Below are 13361 nucleotides of genomic sequence, written 5' to 3' on the forward strand. Positions count from 1 at the left end.
TACATTCTTTCAACAAATCACCATCTGTGAATGGTCGGAGTTTTCTTCCAAGATGCAGAGAATTTTTGTATCTACTCGAAAACTGACATCATCTTCATGAACGTCTTCCTGTGAATAACACAAAGTACTAAAAAATCCTTAAGACCGCTAATGTGAGTAAGGCCGGCAGCATACTGTATGGAAATTCTTGCCGGTCAACCACGGACCGTCTCGGACAGTACCCACCTGTGATGTCACCTGAAGTTTCGTCCACTAGCGGACAAGATCGCACATTTCATTCTTCGCATGTGTGAAGTTTGCTGTACACTCACTCATTCACGTGATTTGCTGTATGTCCAGCGTAGGTTATGTTCAATAATATAATTTTATTGTTACATTGTATTTACGAGCATTTTCCAATTGAATTAAAAATGGATAGACTCGTTATATGCATGCAAAACCCCTCACTTTTTGTTTTACATTGAAAAATATATCATTAGGAGAAATCTAATCTATAAAGTACGGAAAGAAGTTTTGAAAGAAATTTATGTACCGCCAACGCGGACTACTTTGACCCTTAATGTGTTACTTGAACCCAGAAGAAAAAAATGTTTTCGTCGATGTAAAATAACAGTTTGATGTCGAAAGTTGTGGTTTTTTTCTCTGCAAACTTTCATCTGTACAAATATTTTCACCTAAGTTACTCCAATGGTAAGTAGACATTTTTTTCTTCTGGGTTCAAGTAACACCTTAAGGGTCCAAGTAGCCCGCGTTGACGGTACTTAAACTTCTATTTATGTGATTTTCTTCTTTTAAACGCATAAAATAATCGATCATTGCTACGATTTTGTCGTCGGTTGCCATCAGGTCGCAATTGAGAAAACAAACTACGTATGTCGTGGCGAAACTCTGTTCGAAACTGTCGACAGTTCTAGAAAGATCGAAACAGTCTTGTCCAGTATCAGACGGTCCGAGACGAAACTGTCTCGTCCAAGACACGATGTCCGATGCAGTATTCTGCGGGTCTAGGGAAAGGTTCTCTGACTAACTGCACATTAGTATCTGAATAATAATAATAATAATAATAATAATAATAATAATAATAATAATAATACCTGTCTTATATTGGTGTTTTTAACTGTTCACCATTTCGATTCTTTCGTCGTCTTTGATTTGTCGTATTCATTAGCATGACAGTTGTCATAGTGACGCTGCAGGTTATATTTCATCTATAACATGGAGTATCTTGCTGAAAATTAAACATCTTGCTACATTTTCAAACTCTGTAAAAAAATGCCTCCTCCCATGAAGGGTTAAACAACGTAGGGGTGGAAGATCTACGTAAATCACTATTTGACCTTTCTGCCATCGTGTACGTACACAAACCACCCACAAGTGTATAGTACTTACTACTCTAATCTCCACTGATCGTCCGCATCACCTAAGGCCAGATTCCTCCCTCTCCCTCCCTCGAAGCATGCACGGAGGTGCAGGCTTCCCTGCTCTCTTTACCCAATACCCATTTCAGCGAGTGCTGACGACCACTGAGGTAGATCATTCGAAACACGATATAAGGAACACACTAAAGCAATACAAAAACCCTTACAATAAATCGAATTAAGCAGAACACAGCAAGAAACAGTCAAGGCTGACGAAAGAGTAAAGGACTTCGAAACGGCCGTACGTGCATACCAAGATGCGTTACTTTTTAAATTATTTTAACATAGTGAAGTTACAAAGTGTATTAATTTCTATAACTTTTATTATATTAAACATATAATATTATCTTGCAAAAATATTACCAGATTGTTTTTTTTTTTTTTTTTTTTTTTTTTTTTTTTTTTTTTTTTTTTTTTTTTTTTTTTGAGTGAAGGGGTGTTGCACGGAAAATATGACATATGAAGGGTGGCGCGGTGTCAAAATGTTTCGAGAACTCCTGGTTTATGTGATATCTGACATGGTAATACCGTCATCGATATGCAAGATGTTGATTTTAGCATTCATGTGACTACTTCTGTTAGGATGTGTCTTTTTCCTGTGAGCTCATCCCGTTTTTTTATTAATAAATTTTTATCTACTGTTTAAGATAAAATTCTTCGTGTAATCTATAAATACGACAACATAATTCTTTTTGCGGTGGCGTAATGCATCGTCGACTACTTCTAATAGCTTGAAGAACTGTTTTGATTGTACTTCTGCCTTATCTGAAGCCGAATCTGTTGCCTGGAATGTGGGTATAATATTCTTTTCGTCGATTCCTTTACACAAATATTGTACAGCAGGTAGCTATTTTTCTCAAGCGCAAATGCTCTGTTAATACAGTAGGTCTACATGCTTCAGAAGCCAGGTTCCCTCAAATAATGACAGACTGTTGTGACAATGTTCTTTGAAACAGAATGAACACAAGAAAGCGGAACATGTCCTCGTCGCAGTAGATCCATTCTCGCTACGTAACAAATATTGCATCCCTCATAGAAAGTTGCACGTTCCAATGTAGACCGCACGTAACATTGTAATGTTCGTGGTGGGAATATAATGGTGAAGCAGTGCGCAGTCTCGCCCGTTCTCCTACTACGTGATGACGTCACGCGGGAAGCATTACAGACTCTCTCGCAGCTTGCTAGCTTAGCTCAGCTCAGCTACGTATGGTTTTGGAAGTGGGGTAGGTTAATTGATTATGAATACCAAGAAACCAGAATCAAAAATGACATTTAATATTACATGTTATTAATTAAATACACTAACTTTTATTAATTCTGTATGTTTAAAACATAAAACAATTTTAAGTAGCCTACAAGAGGTGAATAGCGTCATTCCATTATGAATTTAAAATAACAAAACGCGTCGAAAAAATCTGAATCTAAATTTAAAAAAATAATAATAAACAAGTTCACCAAAATTTAGATGTAACAATTCTTCAGTTCGTCTACAATAGCCCTACATATTATATTTAACAGTAAATAATTAAATTATTGAAACAGCATTATAATTTGTGAGATAAAAATAACTATAAAGCAACCTACTAAAATTAATTTTACATTACACATGCAGTTTATGACAAACGATATTCAAATTTATTTTACATTACACATGCAGTTTATGACAAATAATATTCAAATTTATTTTACATTACACATGCAGTTTATGACAAATAATATTCAAATTGATTTTACATGACACATGCAGTTTATGACAAATAATATTCTAATTGATTTTACATTACACATGCAGTTTATGACAAATAATATTCAAATTGATTTTACATTACACATGCAGTTTATGACAAATAATATTCAAATTGATTTTACATTACACATGCAGTTTATGACAAATAATATTCAAATTGATTTTATATTACACATGCAGTTTATGACAAATAATATTCAAATTGATTTTACATTACACATGCAGTTTATGACAAATAATATTCAAATTGATTTTACATTACACATACAGTTTATGAAAAATAATATTTAAATTGATTTTATGTTGACACTAAGAAGGAATATCGATGATGTGATTGCAATATTGCAATATCTCGTACCCCAGTTTTATTAATAGTTCATATCGCAAAACTAGTTTAAAATAAATATTTAAAATTGTATTGAAAGGATTATATAAGCAATAATTGGTTATTCTCAGTTATTTTCAATTCACTTTATTGGCAAAGACGTAGTTTTGGTAAATTTACTGTGGTAATGCTCAAATGTCACTGTGCGATGTGAGTTATTCCAAGCACATCATCGATTTAAAAGTGCAATTATTATTCCATAAATTTCACTTCTTAACGTTAATTAATTTTGACAGTTTTCGAAACTTAGTTTTCGATTTACATCTCTCAATCTTATATATATCCTTGTTCGAGCTAGACACAGGATAACTTCATGTGGGATGGTAATTGTTTTGGTAAGCTTGCTCCGCTAGACTGTCAAAGATTAATTTGCCCTCGGCAATAAAATTTCCAAGAATTTCTTCAAATTCTTTATTTAGAATTACAGTAGCCTGCAACAACTCTTCACTTGGACACAGTAGGTTTCCTTTGGATATGCAACTCAACCAATCTGGCCTCTTTCCCGTTACGTTTCCTGTCGTACTACCTACATTGGAATATTTGTCGCGGAATCTGTGAGCAACATAACCAGCTATGTATTTCAAGCCTTCTTGATTAATGTGGTCTCCGAAAGACGATATTTCTGGCAAATCCGTCAACTCTACCATCTCAAGTTGATTGGGATCATATTGCGGATTAACAAACGAATCAGAGGCAATTTCTTCTGCTACATTTACACATACATCGTTCATGCTATTAACTATCTTGTTTGTATGTGCCAGAAAATGTTTCGAGAGACAAGAATCATCATTTCTTTCATCTTCATCGCATTCCTTTATAGGATTTACTAAGCACGATTCAGTGTTTTCCTTTGTGTGTTTGATTCGCTGTAAATATAGCTGAGGAATGTTTACCCATGACATACCATTTGAATCTGTGCTTAAAATCCAAAGGAGAAGGGTGGTCATTGGCCCCCCCCCCATTCCACGAATATAAGAAAAAAATTCTCTAGCACATCCTGATTCAAACGATAAGTTAGAATATATTCCATGTCATATTTAGATGCCATATATTCATACATTTGAATCAATGAGGAGTTACTGAGTAAAATTCCTTTCTGAAAGGGGATTAATGCTTTGTGTTTACCTACAGTCGTTGCCGATACTACAGGGGTAATATTATTTAACAAAGCAATTTGGTTTTCTTTGTCTACACCAAAAGCATTACAACCTGAATGGCAACCGTACTTTGATTTCGCATTAAATAAATCAAACCAGTCATTGAACAACTTGATTATTTCAGAACATTTTTTCCAGTCATTGCCTTCATCTTTATAGTAATCCTTTTCTCCACGATATTCGATGGCTTTAGAAACTGTATTAGAAAACAGTTGAGCAGCAGGCAAAACTCTTTGCCTTTCACTTCCTTTCAAGTCTAAATGATACCTTGTGAGTTTATGGGCAATGGTAAGTTCTGTGTTCGAAGCAGTTAATAACATTTCGAGTGATGATTTGTCTATGGATTTACCATTGATATGGAATCCGTGATCCACAAAATGATTTCTTGCTAGTTTTAGGAGATGGGGAGCATCCGCAAACACGAATATTTTCAAGGAATCATCATAAGGGTGCTTCATAAAACAGTTCTTGTCATATCCAATATTTAAATCTGACCAGAACCTCATATTACCGGAACCCATATCACATGTCATAGCGACAACAATATATCCTGCATTGTACAGACTAGAGACAATGTCATTAATAATTCTGGGCTTCATTACTTGGTCAAAATCATAATAAACAGGTTGTTTCCAACGGCCAACTAAACCACGGGCCATTACAGTCTGACAACACCTATGAGGTCCCAACCTTTCTTGATTATTCCCGTAAATACATATCTTGTTGGAAATATAAATTTCATCGAAAGTTAGAACTGTTCAACGTTTCAAGTCTGACAAATGTTTAGATTTGACTTCCATTAAAAATATGACAGACAATAAACCTTGATCTAAATTAAAATTTGATGCCCAGCTCCTTAACGTAGAATGTGCTGGCAAAGGAAAATTGTTTCTTCTCACATAGCGCTATGTCTTGGGGCTGACACTTTTTAAAGATATTGCAGTGGCAATATCTTCCGAAGACCACTGTACTTTCCTTCTTTCTTCGGAATTTATTATCTTCATTTGCCCCGGTGTGAAGTTGTCTGTCAAATTATTATTTACGATTTCCATTTTTTTTCTTTTCTTTATTAATGTCTTCCAACATGATTTCGTATTTCTTAGATAAGTCTTCATACTTTACTTTCCAATTTTCATTTTCTTCCTCTAAAGCCACAATTTTTTTTCTTAAGATATCAATTTCATCTAGACATAGCGCTTCGTTCGTTTGAGAATTGCTGAAAAAACATTGTTTTACAATTAGCTATATGTATTATATACACTACTATGAATCGCTCCATGCAGCTAAAAGAAAAATAGAGTTTAGAAAATAATTGTGTCTAAGATCAATATTGAGTGATTATCATCTTCGAAATAATTTACTGTATGGTAAAATAAATATTTTACAATGAGTATTAACCCTAACATTATCAAGAAATTTTTTCTGACGTGGATTACCAAGAGTTAGCAAAAATTTCCCACCAAATTAAATTATGTATATTACTTAAAATACGTTTAATAAAGTTTCATACTTAAAAAAAAACACATCAGTTTTTCATTCCAGTGATTCTGCATATTCCTTTTAGTAAAATGCTCCTGCACACAATTTTAATATCTGAATATTTTTTACACAAATTAAGTCCACAATTTCCACATCTGACATTAATTTTCGTAATGTGAACGGCTTTCTTGTTGGCAGCTAGTACTTGAAATAGACCTTGATTCACCCCCACTAACCACTTCTGTATTATCTTCCTCACTACCACTTTCTTTCTTCAACTCCGCCGGTAAATCAATTTCCAATAGCACTATAATATCACTTTCACCCAAAACATTAAGGCTGCTATTATCCACAAAACAACTCATGTCTATGTTCTGTATCCCTGAATACAACTAGATTTGAATAAACACCAATAAAGAAAGAACAAATTTACCAACTCAAGTCTCTACACTGCAAGTAAATGGTAAAGTGGAGAATTGAAACAGTAAACGACCTTAACGACATTATCAACAGTTACAACAATGGACAAAAATTACAGAATTCAAACTTGAAAATGTTTAAAAGTGTAGGTCATATGAAATGCCAAGGGTGGGTAAAATCTGTCCACTAACAAATACTTCAAATTATTAGTCTGCTGTTTGAAATCTAAAACAGAACACATGTGTGTATACTTTATCATGTTAGAGACAAATAGAGTAAAGGTGAAAGCTGTCAGATTTCATTAATTCAAAAAAATTTAGAAAATAAAAAGGGTGGGTAATTTTTTCCCAACCGTGATAATGCTAGGGTTAAGCGAGAAAATAATTATTTTATGACCATTGATTGACGCCTTTCTTGCTCCTCTATTGACATTCGAGACAATCGAATCCTTCCATTTACTGAAGCCTTTTCTGTCTGAAATTTGTCAAAAGGTACCACAGCTTTAACACTTTATAAGACATGTAATTAAGTCCTTTTAGCTTAGAAAGTTTCCAAGAATTATGAGAAAATTATTCCCTTCTGCGGAGCAACTCATATATGTGAAAAATTTTAACAATATGATACACAGGAACATACCATTTAATAGTTATAATTATATAATTGCTGTAATTACTCACGTTTCGTTATTTAGGCCTAATGCACTATCCTCTGATACATATTCGTCTGAATTGGTTTTGAAGTGGCCTGAACAGTACATGAACTATTGGCAATGATGTCATGAATTTCTTTTCTCCTTCTCCGTTTTTCACATCTGTCCAATCTCAGATTATCTCTTGATTTTCGTTTCAAGCAAGACTGCGCCAGAGCTTTTGTGGGTACAGCGTCTACTTTCAGATTACGACTGTTTTTTTTGGTTCATAATTTAGGAGTTTCTGCTTTAAAGATACTTCGTAATTTGACTCCTCAAAATGAAGTGAACATATTCGAGCTGAAACAACATTAAGTCTTAAGATTTTTATCCCCTTTCTTTTCCCTCAAAGCAATCAATGGAATAAGTCAGACAATAAGTTTAACATGAAAATATATTTTGCAAATGAGTTGCGAAGCAAATAAAATTTAGTAACATGCGAGAAAACTCACCGTTCTGTAAATTGACTTCATCCTCCCTTCTACAAGCATGCAACCATTGTCATGCCAAGTCTTCATTCTTCGGAAACCTATAATATTTTATGTCAGTTCCTTTTGTTTTTCGATTGTAACTCAAACAACCAGATACTGCACATCCAGGCATACTAATAGCATGTGTCACATTAATAGCATTACTGATACAAGAATAACATTCAATATAATATATATAAACAAAGAATTAACACCGTGCACGTACACACAACAGCTGTTTGTTTTGTTCCTCGAGCACTGCGGCGCGAATTAGCGCGCCGCTGCTGCTTCCCAAGTGACGACATGCGCAGTAGAAAACGAGTTTGAGTCGACCGTCTGCTACACCATTATATTCCCACCACGGTAATGTTCATGTTTACAGTCGTGCACCGGGCTTTTAGACTCGCTTTGTTGCAGATGGATCGACAGGTATAATCGGGGACAGTACTGCCTCTGTCCTAGCCACGGGGTTCCTCAAATCGAGGATACACTGACCCTATAGCAATAAATACACGTAATAGTGCAATCCAGGATCTGTGACTTGATTCTCCGCAAACCAATGGGTCCTGAAGTATAGCTTTGTGAATATTATTGTAAAATTATTACTTACTTACTTACAAATGGCTTTTAAGAAACCCGGAGGTTCATTGCCGCCCTCACATAAGCCCGCCATCGGTCCCTATCCTGTGCAAGATTAATCCAATCTCTATCATCATATCCCTCAAATCCATTTTAATATTATCCTCCCATCTACGTCTCGGTCTCCCCAAAGGTCTTTTTCCCTCCGGTCTCCCAACTAACACTCTATATGCATTTCTGGATTCGCTACATGCCCTACCCATCTCAAACGTCTGGATTTAATGTTTCTAATTATGTCAGGTGAAGAAAACAATGCGTGCAGTTCTGCGTTGTGTAACTTTCTCCATTCTTCTGTATCTTCATCCCTCTTAGCCCCAAATATTTTCCTTACTTACTTACTTTTGAGGGTTTCTCCACTATTTAGCGGTTACCCTGTATTCCCATTCGCCAATCTTCCCGGTCAAGCCATTCATCTCCTTCCAGGGACCTGTCACTCATCAATCTATGGATCTGTCCTCTCCAGGTTGTTCTTGGCCTACCCCGCTTCCTTCTACCATGAGGTGACCATTCCAAAAGAGTTTTAGGCCACCTACTTTCCTCCATTCTTCTGACATGTCCATACCATTGAAGAGTTCGTCTCTCAATTCTGTCCATCACTGTCTCCTCCATATCCATCATCCGTCTCACTTCTTCATTTCTTCTTCTTTCTAATCTGGAAACTCTGGCACCACGTCGTATTCCATCCATTTCCACTGCCAAAATCTTAGATTTTTTACTTTCTACCAATGTCCAACCCTCTGCGCCATATGTCATTATACTTTCCACAACCGCCGTCAAAATCCTCTTCTTGGTGTCATTCAATATCGTCCTACTCCACAGTACTCCATTCAGCATCCTTATGGCTTTTCTTGCTTGCACCAATCTACTATCTATTTCGGAGTTACAACTCCCTAAATCATCAATATATGACCCCAAATATTTAAATTTTTGAACAGCTCTAATAGTTCCTTGGTGTAAGGAGATGTCTCTTCCGTTTCCACCTACTACAAGATATTCAGTTTTTTTTCATATTTACGTGCAATCCACCTGCTTCAAATGAATCCAGGAGTTTTCTCATCATATATTTCACATCCTCACGAGATTGAGCCATTATCACTTGATCATCTGCAAATATTAATGAATGTATTGTGCCACCTTGAACTGGTATTCCCATTCCTCCACAAGACTGATTCCATTGTTCTAATATTTGTTGTATATATATATTTTAAAAAGAGTAGGAGACATGTTACAACCTTGCCTCAGTCCTTTATTCGTTCTGAATGGTATAGACAATCTCTTCCCCACTTTAATAGATGCCTGACACTGCTGGTACATCCGTCGGATGAGAGAAATAATTGGTAAATCAATACCAATACCCTCCATTGCATCCCAAAGTTTGATAATAGGCACTGAGTCATAGGCCTTTTCTAAATCAATAAATATTAAATGAATTTCTTGGCCCTTTGCATATGATTTTTCAGTTATCTGTCTTAGACTAAAAATGTGATCCATACATGATTTTCCTTTAGTGAAGCCTGCTTGATCCTCCGACATTTTCCCTTCTATAATGTGTTCTAGCCTGGTTGTAATAATACTACTAAAAACTCTACTAATAGACGACATGACACTAATTCCTCTGTAATTTCCAGGATCTTTACGGTTTCCTTTCTTATATATAGGTGTTATATATGACATACACCAATCCTTTGGTATCTCATTACCTTCCAAAATCTGATTAAACAATTTACAAATGAGTCTTTTCAGTAACGGGGGTCCATATTTCCACAATTCTGTCATTACTTCACAGGGACCACTGGCTTTACCATTCTTTGCTTTTTTTTAATGCTTGATTCACTTCTTCCTGTAAAAAAGGTTCCATATATGACGATGTATTATTAGTAAACCTAGAGACTTGCTGTTCCATTCTTCTCTCAACTAATAGATTTTCAAAGTGTTTCTCCCATTGCTCCATACTGACAAGATTTAGGGCTGGTGATGGATTATTAGTTGTCCTCATCCTCCTTATAGCTCTCCATGCCTCTGCAGATCTTCTGTATCCTAATGAATGATCAATTTCAGCACACACCTTTTCCCATGATTCTTCTTTACACTTTATTATAACCTTCTTTACTTGTTTCTTACACTCTCTATAGTTTTTTAAATCTTCTTCTCTCTTCCAGTTTAACCACTGATGGTACAGTCTCTTTTTTTCCTTAATAATTTCCAGTGCTTCTATAGTCATCCATTCTGTCCTTCGTCCACTCTTTTCCTCCCTTCCCAAAACTTCCTCAGCTACTTCTTTAACACATTGTTTTAAAAAAGAATATAGATTTTCAGCATTCCAGTCCTCTTCTACTGCTTTTAGCCTATCGTTTATCCTTTCATGATATAAATATCTTACACTGCCCTCCTGTAATAAATGTACCATATATCTGGTATCATTTACGGTATTCATTTCTTTATTTGTCTGAATTTCATTTGTAGTTTTAGCTTTTCTTGGAAACGCAATTTTAGAGACAACAATATGATGATCCGACCCACATTCTAACTTCCTTCGTACTCTAACATTTTGTACTTTAATTAACCGTTGCTGTCTAACTATAACATAGTCTATAATAGACTTCAAATTCCGGGAAGGGTTTTTCCTAAGAACCTTATTCTCAAACATCCTTAATCTCTGTTCCTCTCTCAAAGTGATTTGATTGATGATTGGTTAATTAATATTAACTCGGCACACTCACATTCATAAAAATTTCCAGACTCTAGACACCCAGGGAATTCCTCTTCTTCAAGTAAAAATTCACCGAGAGCCGAACCTGGGACCTCCTGATCTGGAAGCCAGTATGCTGACCAACAGACCACGGAGGCAGTCACTACAAATCTTAAGGGACTCTTCAGTTATAGTACTTATAGCATACAATCATTTATATTCTTAAAATTAAAATGTAGGTCCTAATAACTTCTTGAAAGTGATAGCTGCCCACTCAAAATTACATAAAGAAAACAATAATAGTTATTTTACTAATGCATTAAAATTATTAGCATAGGCCTAGATAAATTAAAATATCTTCTTCGGTTTGATCAGTAGAGTGTATCTTTATGGTAGCCCTTAGAAAGGGCCGATAGACTTTTTGTTATTTCTCTCTCTCACATGCTCATACAGTACATGTAAGCAATATTAAAGGTCAATTTTTCATGAGTTAACACTACCAGGAAATGCAACAATGGATGGAACGTTGTATTTCACTCAAACACTAGTGGCTCGTCGCAGCCTTAGCTGTGTTGGAACTGATAATCATATTTAATTGATTACAGCAAAGTAAATGAAACCATAATTATACCATAGCCATATCTTCAATATGAAGTACTGCTTCATCTCAATACTTCATCATAAACAATGTTCTTGGTGAAATATCCTTCAACACCTGGAAATTGACCTTGATGTGAAGTAGGCATAATCTTAATTTTCACATCACTTGCGGCTTTGACTCAAATATTCTATTGGTATGGTATTTATTAAATTGCCATCATGGTCATCGGGCAGTACCATATCAACACTGTTATATTCTCTTGTATATCCGTCAATTAGTTGTAATGCTTCATTAATGATTGTACAGTCATCATTGAATGGACAGACAATAGCTCTGTTGCAGTAAGATGTAATATTGTTATCAATAGAATTGCCAAAAACATGAGTTATCAGTGAATCATTAGTTATAAATTCATCAGGAATTCTTATTAGGTTATCTCCTATGTCACTTTTGATCTCATTATTTCCCAATTGCAAAAGCCACACTGCACAATTTTTTTCTGAGGATTTGGCTCTCATATTTGTCTTCAAATGTAGTATTTTAATTTTTGACCAAACTTGAGCAGCCTGAATACTTTGAGTCTCAACTCGTGTGTACTGATCAACTAAATATTGTTGGAAAAGTTTCTTTGCTTGGTGTAAATGGGAAAAGTCTTGCCTAATCGAAAGTCTATAACAAATAAACTGAAGCAGTGTTATTTTTGAATAATTTCGAGGGAAAAATTGTTCCGGAGCCGGGTATCGAACCCGGGACCTTTGGTTTAACGTACCAAAAATCTTAGGCTTAATCCTTTATAGTGATATAAGGTGATATAATCTCATACCTACTGATTTTATGTTTTGGTAGTGACTTGGATTTTTGTATGAAATAGCATAAAGATTGTTGGTAAGGATATTATCTGACAACGTTTGGAGTACACTAAGCACCAGTGAATGCCGGACATCGTTTTGGCCACGTAAAACGTTAGCATAAATTATGTGGAATAAATGACGTACAATTTTATTGTCCATAAGCTCGTAATGACTGCGCTACTACCTAGGAAACGTACGTTAAACCAAAGGTCCCGGGTTCGATACCCGGCTCCGGAACAATTTTTCCCTCGAAATTATTCAAATCAACTTTACAGGGAGTTATACCTGAAATCTTGATTTGCAGTGTTATTTTTGATCTGTTTACTTGACGTCTACTGCCGTTATGTTTAAGTTCCTTGTCCCAGCCAGGTTCTCCAGAAGGAAAAATCAGAGGATACATCATTGAATCACAATGCGGACTGTAAGTAGAGAGCAGTTTCGGACCACCTTGTTTCCCATGAGCAACAACATAACGATTATGTGGAGGTTCTCCAGTTTCCGAGAAAAACACCCCAGCTATCTCATTTGCAGTTGGTTTATTGTATCTGCGTTGATCCAAACATATACTATCGACAAATCTTAAATCAATAGTGCGTGGTTGATTTGTTAACATTTCTTATCTCAGTACATTACCAGCATTGTGGTATGATATGGCATATGGGTTGTTTGCCAAAATATTCGAAAGAATTTGTATGGTTTCTGGATTTAGGGAAGAATTACTTTCATGTTCACACCGTATTCTATTTGCAACAGTGGAATCTCACATAAAGCTGATCATATGAAAGCAAGCAGTTTTCAACAGGCAATAAATCAGATA

General features: G+C 35.4%; 1 protein-coding gene across 1 annotated transcript in view; it reads left to right on the forward strand.

The window, feature by feature from the left end:
* Positions 1-13361, forward strand: part of LOC138705091 (alpha-1A adrenergic receptor) — a 160212-nt gene that overhangs the window by 125202 nt on the left and 21649 nt on the right. The window lies entirely within an intron of this gene.

The sequence above is a fragment of the Periplaneta americana genome, chromosome 8 (assembly GCF_040183065.1).
Source record: "Periplaneta americana isolate PAMFEO1 chromosome 8, P.americana_PAMFEO1_priV1, whole genome shotgun sequence".
Taxonomy (NCBI): domain Eukaryota; kingdom Metazoa; phylum Arthropoda; class Insecta; order Blattodea; family Blattidae; genus Periplaneta; species Periplaneta americana.